The sequence below is a fragment of the Gadus morhua genome, chromosome 14 (genome assembly GCF_902167405.1).
Source record: "Gadus morhua chromosome 14, gadMor3.0, whole genome shotgun sequence".
NCBI lineage: Eukaryota > Metazoa > Chordata > Actinopteri > Gadiformes > Gadidae > Gadus > Gadus morhua.
In genome coordinates this window covers 9,048,125-9,059,882 of record NC_044061.1, presented here as the reverse complement: position 1 = coordinate 9,059,882, position 11,758 = coordinate 9,048,125, and the positions used below count along the sequence as shown (strand labels likewise).

At 43.9% G+C, this 11,758-nt stretch overlaps 1 long non-coding RNA gene across 2 annotated transcripts; it reads right to left on the bottom strand.

The window, feature by feature from the left end:
* Positions 1-3,780: 3,780 nt before the first annotated feature.
* Positions 3,781-8,941, bottom strand: LOC115559319 (uncharacterized). 2 transcript variants are annotated; one of them, XR_003979480.1, is made up of 3 exons: positions 8,717-8,941; positions 4,434-4,618; positions 3,781-4,301 (listed from the first exon to the last, which is right to left on the bottom strand). It is a non-coding gene; the product is annotated as an uncharacterized LOC115559319 (long non-coding RNA). The 2 variants fall into 2 exon arrangements; XR_003979481.1 differs by lacking the exon at positions 8,717-8,941 and adding an exon at positions 6,793-7,463.
* Between the last annotated feature and the right edge of the window lie 2,817 nt (positions 8,942-11,758).

Genomic DNA, 11,758 nt, shown 5'->3' with positions numbered 1-11,758 from the left:
CAGAAATTGCGTGCATCATTTTGCTAATTTGGCTTTTTGGAGAGCCAGACACATGCATGAACTGGTAGAGATTTTGCTTAAAGACAGCGTTTGTTATTATTACTGAAAAATCCAAGACCACGTAATGCCTAAAGGACAATTTAGAAGAAAATGCTAGTCATTGTAATGTTGTCCTAATTGCATTCTATGTTATCGCAAACACACATCTCTGTGGACCCAACGTACCTTCAGGCACTAGGGCACTAGTATTTCATAGTTTATTTCTTTTTTTTAATTGAATAAATAACGTGAGAAAGAGAGTAAGAGAAAGATGTTTGATACACTGCCTTACACTGTGCTTGACCTGATATTTGATACTTCATCATATCGTTTCTTTACCTTTTTTGTATGCTACTTTTATCTTTTTGTATCTTTCCTTTGTTTCACTGCTTTGGCAATGAAAACACAAGTTTCATTCCAATATTCTCTCAATTGAATTGATTGAATTTAATTGAGAGACGAATTCGCTAGTGCAGCATTACAATTCTCACTAGAGTGATAGGTTAAGAGTATTACGTCCATGACTATGGCCTAGCTCTAGTTTCGCTAGAGATTTAGAAAACACTCACGTCGCCCTCTTCTGGTTATGAATGACTATTACATTTATAAATAGAGTCATAGGATACAAGTATTACATCCATTTCTAGGGCCCAGCTCCCAAAGTTTTTCAGGCCAAGGAACTATTGGCTGATAGTGAAAGATACTGACGGTGGAGGGACCCCTATAATATATTGTGCGAAATGTGTTCCTTAAACCGGGCCATTAATAATATGTAGTACGGCCTTAAGTGTCATGTATAAAAGCAAAATGGCTCAGCATTGTATTCATACCTCATTAGAAAAAGCTTTTTATTTTTTTGATATCTAACTCTTTAAGAAAAAGGTTCGATATCAAATAATTCCCGGGACAAACTACAGTAACTCTGCGTACCCGCTAGGGTTCACGGACCCCCTGTTGAAGATCTCTTTAGACATACTGATGTTGCCCCCTTCAGGTTATGGAGTAGTAGGCCTATTACATTTCTCACTAGTCATAGGATAAATGTTTTACAGTTTTTCTCAGTCGCTTTGGTACATTTATCAGAATTGAACAGTAAGTGCATTTCTCAAAACAATTTGTACAAATAGCAAAACACCATGCATTTCATGCCAAAGCCAGTCTCTAGCTCAACATCCTTAGTTCGTTTCTCGAAATTAAACATCTGTGTCAATGAACATGTCAGTGTCATCAGAATGGCATGTCCTTGAGACTGTCAAATTGCTAGGTCATGTTGTCAATATAACAGTGTACTCTGGAGGGATGTAGGCCTACTGATGTAAACTATGGCTAAAGTTTTGAAGACAATTATTGTACATTTTAAGTTACACCTTAGTGTAGGTGGGAGATTGATTGCAAGAGAATGTACAAGATTCACATTTAAGCTTTTACTGTTTGTAGAGGGGTATTCCACGAACGGAGGTTTAACAAACATAGAGTTAAGGCCGATCCATACCTCCGGATCCGGACGAAATTCGTCCGTCGCCCCAAACGTTGCCCCGGGAGCTACCCTTCATACCTCCGTCTGGTTTCAGCGTTGTTATGGATGTTACGCAATAAATCCTCTAGACGGCAGTGACTGTCCTTTCACAAATTAACGGCATCGACAATCGCAAACATGACATCTGTAGAGATGATTTTGCTTTGTGTCATCCAAAATTGGCAAAAAAAAGTGCAAAAAGTGTGCGGTGGCATGTGACACCCCTCACCAACCCGCAGATTATCTCCTCAAAATGTTGTTAAATGACTAGTTACAACTCATTGCCAAAGCAGTGGAACAATAACAATAAAATAAAAATGTCAGGTATATGGTATAATATAAGTACAAAACGTCAAATACAATATATATATATATATATATATATATATATATATATATATATATATATATATATATATATATATATATATATATTATACTACTCTATCTATTTTCGCGAATGGTCTGACTTTTGACTCTATACTGCCGCCTCGATTTCCGGTGGCATTGCTCCGGTTCTCCCGGAGCACTCCATGACTAGCACAGAAGTCCAATAACAAACGACCGCTCGGGTTTAGATCCGGGAGGCCGTTCCTCCCCACCACGCCTCTCCAGGTGTCTCCATCGTTGCCCACGTGGGCGTTGAAGTCACCCAGCAGAACTACGGAGTCTCCTACTGGAGCCCCATACAGGACTCCATTCCGGGTCTCCAAGAAGGCCGAACCTGGCCACCAGGCGCTCGCCATCGAGCCCTCCGTCTGGGCCTGGCTCCAGACGGGGGCCCCGGGCTTCCTCCGGGCCGGGTCACATCTCCTCTTCTTCCGTTATTCATTGAGGATTTTTGAACCATTCTTAGTCTGGCCCCTCACCCCTCAATATTAATTTAAACAAAAATAAATGAATATAAAGAGAAATGTCGACTCTCTCTAGCTTTCAATTAAATCCTTTTACATTTGTTAGTTTTAATCCGACTGTACACTACTTTGAAAGGCTGAACCTCAGTTTCTTGATTTAGACCTCACTTGACCTCACTCCCGGAGGTCCACGGTGCAATGTTTTTTGAACACTGGGATGCTGGCGGCGTTTCCCGCCAATTTTTTTTTTCCTTTGGCGGCCCTCAGTCATTAAATACCCAAAACTGGTTATGTTATGTATTATTAGGTTATTGTCACGGTTAGCGGGTGGCAGGTAGGACCCAATCGCAGACAGTTCGGGTAAAAGGATAATTTATTAACTCAAAAAGGCAAGGAACACGAGTGACGCGGGTATCACAGGGAACACAGGTAACACACAGGACAGAACTCACCACAAACTAAAATGATCCGACAAGGAACAAAGGAAAGACAAGGGCTTATGGTGCGTTCCAGAGCCCATCCAAAGCAATGGGATGTGGGACTTATCCTACCTGAACTGTACTAGCTCCTACTTGGTGAAGTGGGGGTAGGCCGATCACCCCCCAGTTCGCTAGTAGGAGGTTCCACTTCGACGGTGGGATGTTCCACTTCGACAGGCATTCCAGTGCACTTTTTAGTTGGAGGTAGGATAAGTCCCACGTCCCACTGGTTTGTATGGGCTCTGGAATGCACCATTAAATACCAAACACACACAGGGCACGCAACGAGCAACAGCTGAGACACATTAGGGAGGGAGCAGTAATCAAACAGGAGGGAAACCTGACATGGGGAACAAGGCCGATACCAAAGTAAAAACAGGTAACAAAACAAATAGGGTGGGTGGAGGGGAGCCAGGAGGAGGGAACCAAAACTGGAACTGGAGTGGGGCAGGACGGAGGGATGTCAGGTGGGCGGGGCGGAAAAATGCACCAGGGCAAAGCAGGGAGCTTCAGGCGGACGGCCTGGGGAGCAAGCAGAGGCCTGCAGCGGTGAAGACAAAGACGAGGTAGATGGCGGAGACCTTCTGGAAGGTCTGCAAGGTTTGGAAGGCGGAACCCCTCTGGAAGGCAAGGTAGAGGGCGGGCCCCTTCTGGAAGGTCTGGAAGGTTTAGAAGGCAGGACCCCTCTGGAAGGCAAGGTAGAGGGCGGGCCCCTTCTGGAAGGTTTTGAAGGCGGCACCCCTCTGGAAGGCAAGGTAGAGGGCGGGCCCCTTCTGGAAGGTTTAGAAGGCGGCACCCCTCTGGAAGGCAAGGTAGAGGGCGGACCCCTTCTGGAAGGTTTAGAAGGCGGCACCCCTCTGGAAGTCAAGGTAGAGGGCGGACCCCTTCTGGAAGGTTTAGAAGGCGGCACCCCTCTGGAAGTCAAGGTAGAGGGCGGGCCCCTTCTGGAAGGTTTAGAAGGCGGGACCCCTCTGGAAGGCAAGGTAGAGGGCGGACCCCTTCTGGAAGGTCTGGAAGATCTAGTTATGTTCCCGCCCCGTTGGCCTGGCACATCAACTGTAGCTCTGTAGCCGATGATACTTCGACCACGCTTTCTGTGTTTCGTTGGGTTGAATCCAGTCATACGTGCTTTACCTGTACATACTGGTAGCGCAGCTCCTTCACTCTTTCACCATTTCTTTCAAATGGAACATTGTACAGCTGCTTCATATTCATTTGGTGCCTCTTCAGCACCCTGTCAATGGTTGAGATGCTGACTGTTGTTTTCAAAGATGTTGTTGTCCTCTGTAATGGCACTCTTTTATCTCCCTTTGTCTCATGGCATTGTTTTCTACAACCATGGTGCAAATAGCCTGCTCCTGTTCAGGTGTGAAAAGGGTCCCTCTGCCACCCCTGTGAGGTTGTCTTGCAATCCTATGTGGAGAAAAAATACAGTACAGTAAAAATATACTTACTGTATATTGTAAAATGCAAGTGGAATACTGTAATATTGTATGAAGCATTACAGAAAGTATACAGTACATTGCCTATCGTTAGATTACATACCTGTTCTGTCGACGAAAGGTCTGACTGATTGAGGACGCAGTTGTTCTCCCAATATTTGGCTGCACCCTTCGACCAGCCTCGGCCATTGAAAGCCCATGATTGAGAACAAGTGTGGCTCTTATCTCATCAGGAACGTGCATTCTGCCTTTTCCTCTGTTGTGGCTCCCAACTCCTCCGCCATGCAGCTGAAGGGAAAAACGGTCTGTCTAGTTACTGGACCAGATGAAATGAGACGGAGAGGTAATAAAGTCTGTCGGCACGAGGACCTTGGATTTATTAAGTAAAGTGGCAACGGTTATACAGAGTCATAAGCGTGAGAAATCGAATATGTCTAAGTCCCTAATCAGCGCTGATGGTTCGTCCGAAGCTTCGCCTCCGTGGAAGGTCTGCTTCAGAAGAAGGTGAAGAGTCTCTGTGTGATACAGTCTTATACTGTATCTTCCTCCTGATGAGGTGTGTGCGTTTGAGGTGTGTGTGGTTCTGTGTGTTTTTGCTTGGCCTTGGCTCCCAGGCCCTGCTGTGTATGCCTCCTAACGGGGGAGAGCTCCTCGTGTCTTGGGTGTGATAAATTAAACCGGGGAGTGCCCCCCCGAAATGTGGCTTCTCAGGCCCTGGTGTGGGCAGGGGTATCTCTTGGTTCCTCCTAACGGGGAAGAGCTCTCAAAATGTCTCCTATGTGATAAATTAAACCGGGGAGTGCCCCCCCCGAAATGTCTCGTGTGTGATAATTTAATGTGGCTCTCAGGCCCTTGGTATGGGCAGGTAACGGGGGAGAGCTTCAAAGTGTCTCCTGTGTGATAAATTAATGTGGCTCTCCCGTTCTTGAGGATGACTGGTGCATTGTCTGAGTGTCCACCATCTGCCAGCCTGGGAAATGGGGCCTTCGGCTCCGGCCTTGACCTGACTATATTCTCATGTATGTGTTATGTGTTAAAAGTTGACTATATTGTAAGGTAACTGCCATGTGATGTGCTCATTAAGCTAGGGTAGGAGTTAGCTATATTTATAATGTACATGTGATGTACTCAGCAGGTTATTTTTCCCAACACAGCCTCCCTCCTCTTCCTCTTCTCTCTGGCTGTTGACCCCGTCCAAATCCTTGTCCTTCCATTGTCAAACATTGTCACATTGTGTTGTGCTCCAGCTATATATATATACTTGATGGTTCGTGAGATGCACCTTTGAGCTACTTCAGTAAACTGGTTGATCGTTGGTTGATCTAACGCTTCATACATTTCCCTTCATTAGAGAAAGTTAAGATTCACGTGGGAGCAATTTACCAATTCAGGACAGATTTAGAAAAAAGTCTAATGGAAATGTATAGAAATATGGTTGACATAATATGACAACTTGTTCAACCATTTTGCATGTAAAGACCTATGCAATGAACTAATGCCTAAATGTTGTGGGGGTGAGACTATCCAATCGAGACCCATTACAATGCATTTTGATCAACATGAAAATAAGCAATTGATAATGTAGGAAAGAGCAGAGAATTGTACATAATCATTTGAATGGATGTACCAAAGGATTTGCAACGTGTTCAAAGAAATGAGGAACTGCTTTTTTGATGTGAACAAGTGACACATTGATGTAGTTTTGAGAATTTAAATTCTGATCTGAGAAATGTACCAAAGCGACTGAGAAAAACTGTAACATCCATGCCTAGGGCTTCTCTATCTAGAGACTTTGGATACTCACGTTGCCCTCTTAAGGTTACAAAGAGAAATTTTACACAACGTTAACCACGTTAATTACACCACGTTAGGCCAAGACCCAGGCAGGCCTGCAAATAAATAACGCATACAAGATTGAATTGTATTACTCTGTATGAGTAGATTTCCCACTTCCAAATAGCATATCTATGTCTTGATTCTTTATCTGATCCAATTAGGATTGGTTTTAGGCTAAATGTCCTGATGAGTTGTAGGCTATCAGTAGCCAGTTTAATAGTAGCCTGTTGAATAATTAAACGCACTCAATCGAAAACGCAAACGTGTGTTTCTGCAGGAGCGTGAATTTCGCCTCATTGTTGTTAAGGCATATCGTTTAGACGGAGTAAAGCACAAGCAGTGCCAATTGATGCTTGGTTTATTAGGTCCTCTTTTGAACAACGGGCCTTGGCTAACGGGTAGAAACATGTCATATTTTAATTGGAATTGGCTTGCCACTCCCTCACAACCAGCTTTCCCAACAAGCAAGTAATGGGGATATGTTTGGAAAAACAAGGGCATCTTTTGGCAGTTGAGTGGATTTAGAACATAACACACGTAGTATGTAATTCTTAACGGAACGCTTCTAAACCACAAATGCATTATGTGAAGCCTGGCTGAATGGATGCTTATTACAGTTTACTCACCCACTAAGCTGCCTTGCAACCATGCGATACCTGGTACACGGATGAGGGTTTAGGGATCTCCTGGCTGTGTTCCAGCTCTTGGAGAACATGATTACCTTAATATATAATGACACACGGTCAGGGGCGGTTTTGGCCACGGGCGTACCAAGCTTGTTTTTCTTGGGAAGTGGGGCGGCGACAAGAGAACTTAAAAAGAAAAGGGAGTTTTGCCTGGGGCGTAACTGAACACACATTGTCATTGTAACAAAGCCAAGCTTTGTCCCTATGTGAAGATGTTTATTTATTTTACCACTACATATTATGTTTTGTTATGAGTAAAACATTTGTTAATCAGACACCTAATGTATTTTGTACTGTTTAATCCATCAATTACTTTGTCCCAGTTTCACCTGTGACTTGGAAGTAAAGATCAAGATTAAAGATTAAAGATCAAGATTATTGTTGCAAAGAGGAGATTTCAGGAGAGTCAGGCAAACAAGTCAAGCAAGGTCTAGAAACGGTATGCTTTCCTAGCCAAATGGCAATGCATTTGTTTCCCAGCCAAATGGCAATGCATTCGGGTACTTTCCTCCAGAGGTGGGGGTAAGTCATTCATGTGCAAGTCACAAGCAAGTCTCAAGTCATAACCTTCAAGTCTCAAGCAAGTCCCAAGTCACTGTGGTGAGAATCAAGCAAGTCACAAGTCAAGTCATTGCTCAGGTCAAGCAAGTCACAAGTCAAGTCATACAAAAATCTGATGATCTAACCCAGTTTCCACATTTAAAAATCGGTAAAGAGAGTGGTTCATTTTATTTCAACATTAACAATAACAATGTCTTAACAATAACAATACCTCAAACTATTCAAAACATTCCAAAACCATTATGTGCATAGTTTGAAAATGTTTTTTATGATCATTATCTCCAACCTATGAACAGAATCAAATAGAACCTCTAGGTAGCTGTATACGACAACAGTTCAAGACAATCACTCAATCTCCCTACATGTTGTAGAATATTATTTGCAACACATGGCATCAGACATGAAAAAAAAGAATATTTCAAAAGTAATATCACATACACATACTGTAGGAAGGGGAAATAGTAATACACAAGCCTGAAAGCTGGTAGCAATCTTGCTGCCTCGCAACATAAATCGACTTACAATGCATTGCATTTGCAAAAAAAAATATTTGACAGTACTTTGTCTTTGAGTTCTGTGGTCACATTATCACCCCACCATGGCTGAACACACGTTCAACAGGTGCACTTGATGCAGGGACTGCTATAACTCGTACCTCCACCTTGAACAAAAATACACTTAAAATAGGGTGACCATACGTCCGTATTTCCCGGGACATGTCCGTATTTCACGTCCTGTCCCGGGTGTCCCGGGTTATTTTTATAAAGTGAGGAAATGTCCTGGTTTTTAAAATTACCTTCTTTGGACCATTACATTTACATGCACTAGGGCACTGCCCACGGCGCTGCGTGCGACGTAGCCTAATCCCCGCCCCTATGCTGTCAGCCCTATTAATTAGAACGTAGACAACGTGACTGTCAGTCATACGCAAGCAACATGCCGAAGCGCAAGTGCTCGTTTACCGACGAATTACTAAAGAGTTTCCCGGCTTTCAGACCGGGTCGAGACAAATGGGAAGCCTTGTGCACAGTGTGCAAAGCAGGCACATATGTCTCGGTGTCCAATGGAGGTGCAAGAGATCTGAAAATCCACCTGGACACCGAGAAGCACAAAACAGCTGTCCGAGGCGAGGGTAGTGCTAGCTCGAACACACAGTACTTTCTCAGACCAGGGAACGAGGATGCAGTGAATGCAGCGGAGGCTTTTACTGAAAAGCATTTTTAATAAACCAACTGTAAATATCTTGTTCTATCTATATAATATAATATACCGGTATAATTGAATAATAATAAAATAGGCCTACTTTTAAAGCAGCAGCATCCTCCACATGACCGCCCACCCCCCAGCCGCCCCACCTTCAACCCCCCCCCCCCCGACAAGGTGTCCTGGTTTTCCCAAATGAAAATATGGTCACCCTACTTAAAACCACTGAGTTAGAAGTAGCCTACTGACATTAAAATTAAACAAGTTAATCATCTGTGGAACGGGCAGGGCTCGAAAAACTCCAGCCAATGATTTTCAGAAACACAGAGTGGCATGGGCAGTAAGTACGTCAATTAAACGGTCGTACTGCACTCCCCCTCCCCCCGCGCGTGACCTCTTCGTGCATGTGCACGTACTCAAAGCTCGTGACCCAGAGCAAGCTTCTGTTTGTTGTTATCCTGCGGTAGCTACTGGAGCTAGTTTACTAGCTAATCCACATTTGGACTTAGCGCTAGAATACAACCCTAAACTCCAACCTAGCTAGCCTGCCCTGGCCCACTCTCGCGCATCTGTGTTCGCGCTGTTGTGTGATTGCGCGTCCATGTACTTGGAATGGGTGGAGTCAGAGTCAGCGTTGAAGGAGAGGGGGTAGGACCATTTGAGTTGCGTCTTTTCAAAATCTGCTGGCGTATCGCAAATCACATATCAAACCTATAATCTATAACTTTAGAAAAGTCATTTCGAGTCATCTGTCTCAAGTCTAAGTCAAGTCTCAAGTCATGAAGCCCAAGTCAAAGTCAAGTCGAGTCTTTTATCAGTGTTAGTCAAGCAAGTCTCAAGTCCTCAAATTTGCGACTCGAGTCAAGTCATGTGACTCGAGTCCCCCATGTCTGCTTTCCTCTATGGCCAACTTGCCCTGTAGAGGGAAGACATGTATTAGAGCAAACACAATAGAGAAACATTTATTAGACTAAAAAGGCTTATGCCAAAAATATTTTTGCCCGCATCTCCTCTCTTTCTCTAAACTCTTCCTCTCTTCTCTTCTCCTCTCTGGTCCCTTCCCCTGCCTCATCCTCTTCTCCTCTCCCTTCCTGGCCTTCTCCTCTATCCCCTTGGCCTCCTCTTCCCTTATATGGTCCCTTTCCCTACCTCAATCTCGTGTCCAGCTTCTCTGTTAGGCTTTCAGTAGAAAAGGATCCAATCGCAGACAGATGGCTTGATTCCAAAACAAACAGAAGAACCCATGACACCACTAACTAACCTACAAAATGTAAATAAAAGCACCATATGCCGAAAAAACAGGACCTCAAACATCAGGTACCTAACATTCTCTCCTTCTCTCTCTTTTCTCCATCTCTTTAAGATAGATGACTACCTTGCCCTCCTCCCTACTTGTTGGTGAGTCCAGTCACCCCAAACAACTAGTTCAGCCACAGCGGTTGTTGAGAATACAACAACTCCTGTCTCCTGGCTCGCTATAGAGATAGTCGCATCTCCTCTGACTCCAATGTCTCTGGTTGTCGCGTTTGTCTCCCGTATTTCCAGCACAGGGGCATAACACAAACTTTTCAACAAAATGTTTCTCTAATTGTGGCCAACACTATTAGTAACTGGAATCAGCGGTGACATTGGGCTATAGGCTGAAAAAGGAAGTCTCAAGCTATTTCAGTAACCTATAGAAGAATGTCTCATCTGCCGAAAATAGAAAGAGGAAGGCATGAGTCATTGAAAAGCATGGCCTGTAAACATTGCAAAAGCGATAAACACGCTTGCAGGCACGCATACACACAAGCACGCACACACACGTTTTAGATATTGCAAATAGTTCAACAAAACACATCATCTGTTTGTCACACACACACAGAGCGTGTGTGCTTGACAAACAGATGATGTGTTTTGTTGAACTATTTGCAATATTCTAAAACCTGTATTATGATAACACTGTAATGAACATTGTTAAGAAAATGTTATATGCAAACCTAAGAAACAGAAAGCTCTCTTTATCATATACATTCCGGGGCAATTTTGTCGAATCTTGTGCTTTTCCGAAAATTTGACAATGTATGATTCTCATTGACAGATTACAAAGAAGAGGGCAGACTTCCAGGCAAAGTTGTGAACCTAGCAGGTCAACCACAATGCTGCAACAGCTCAACGACATATGTGCAGTGGGATCTTTGCATCTTCTTCACAGATACTGTGAATTAGCAGATAAAGCCAACGTTGAAGTACCAGCATCATTCAAAAGCAGGAGAGCTACACTCAAAGAGAAACTTCAAGCGTAAGCACAGGACCTGTTTTAATTAATTACTGAGCTGAACATGTGTAGCCTGTTCACAGGAAATGTGGACTTCAGAGGAAGAGTCGTGTGCAATCCCCACACATATGTCCCTTGAAAAGGGATTCCTGGAGATGGTACATGTGGCGTTGAAATCAAGAGGAGATTTAATGGCGCATCCTCAGTACACCATGATGAGACAAAATCGTGTTACTGAAAGCGTTTTACACTTGATAATCGATGGCCACAGCCTGTTCCTCCCTTTACCAGGGAAGAAGTTGATACGTTCTATAAGTCTTGCCCCAGAGCTTGTCTACAATTTGAAAGGTTGAAAATATTAAACGCCCAACCATGTGGGATTAGAAAGTACCTTGCACTAAGCAATGCGATCAAAGGAGCTGGTAAAATTGTTACACAAGACGGGGCACACAATAAATTAATTAATCACATCGCAACTTGCAGCGGGTTGACACTGCGGGGTCATCCCTATGTTCCCCAGGTCCTATGTTCCCCGGGAGCAAAGGGTTAGGGTCAGGTTTAGGGTTATGGTTAGGGTTAGGGTGAGGGTTAACCCTCACCCTAACCATAACCAATCGGAGGAGAGACATTCTAACCAATCAAAGGCGAATCAGAGGCGAAAAAACGGGGGGACTTGCCCCTACAATCCTACGAAAAATACATAGGACCCGGGTTAGAATGGCTCTCCTCCTATTGGTTAGGGTTAGGTTTAGGGTTAACCATAACCCTAACCCTAAACCTGATCCTAACCCTTCGCACCCAGGGAACATAGGACCGGGGGAACATAGGGATGACCCCCTTGCAGAGATAACGCTTCAGGCCATGAATCCAGAAACTGCAATAACT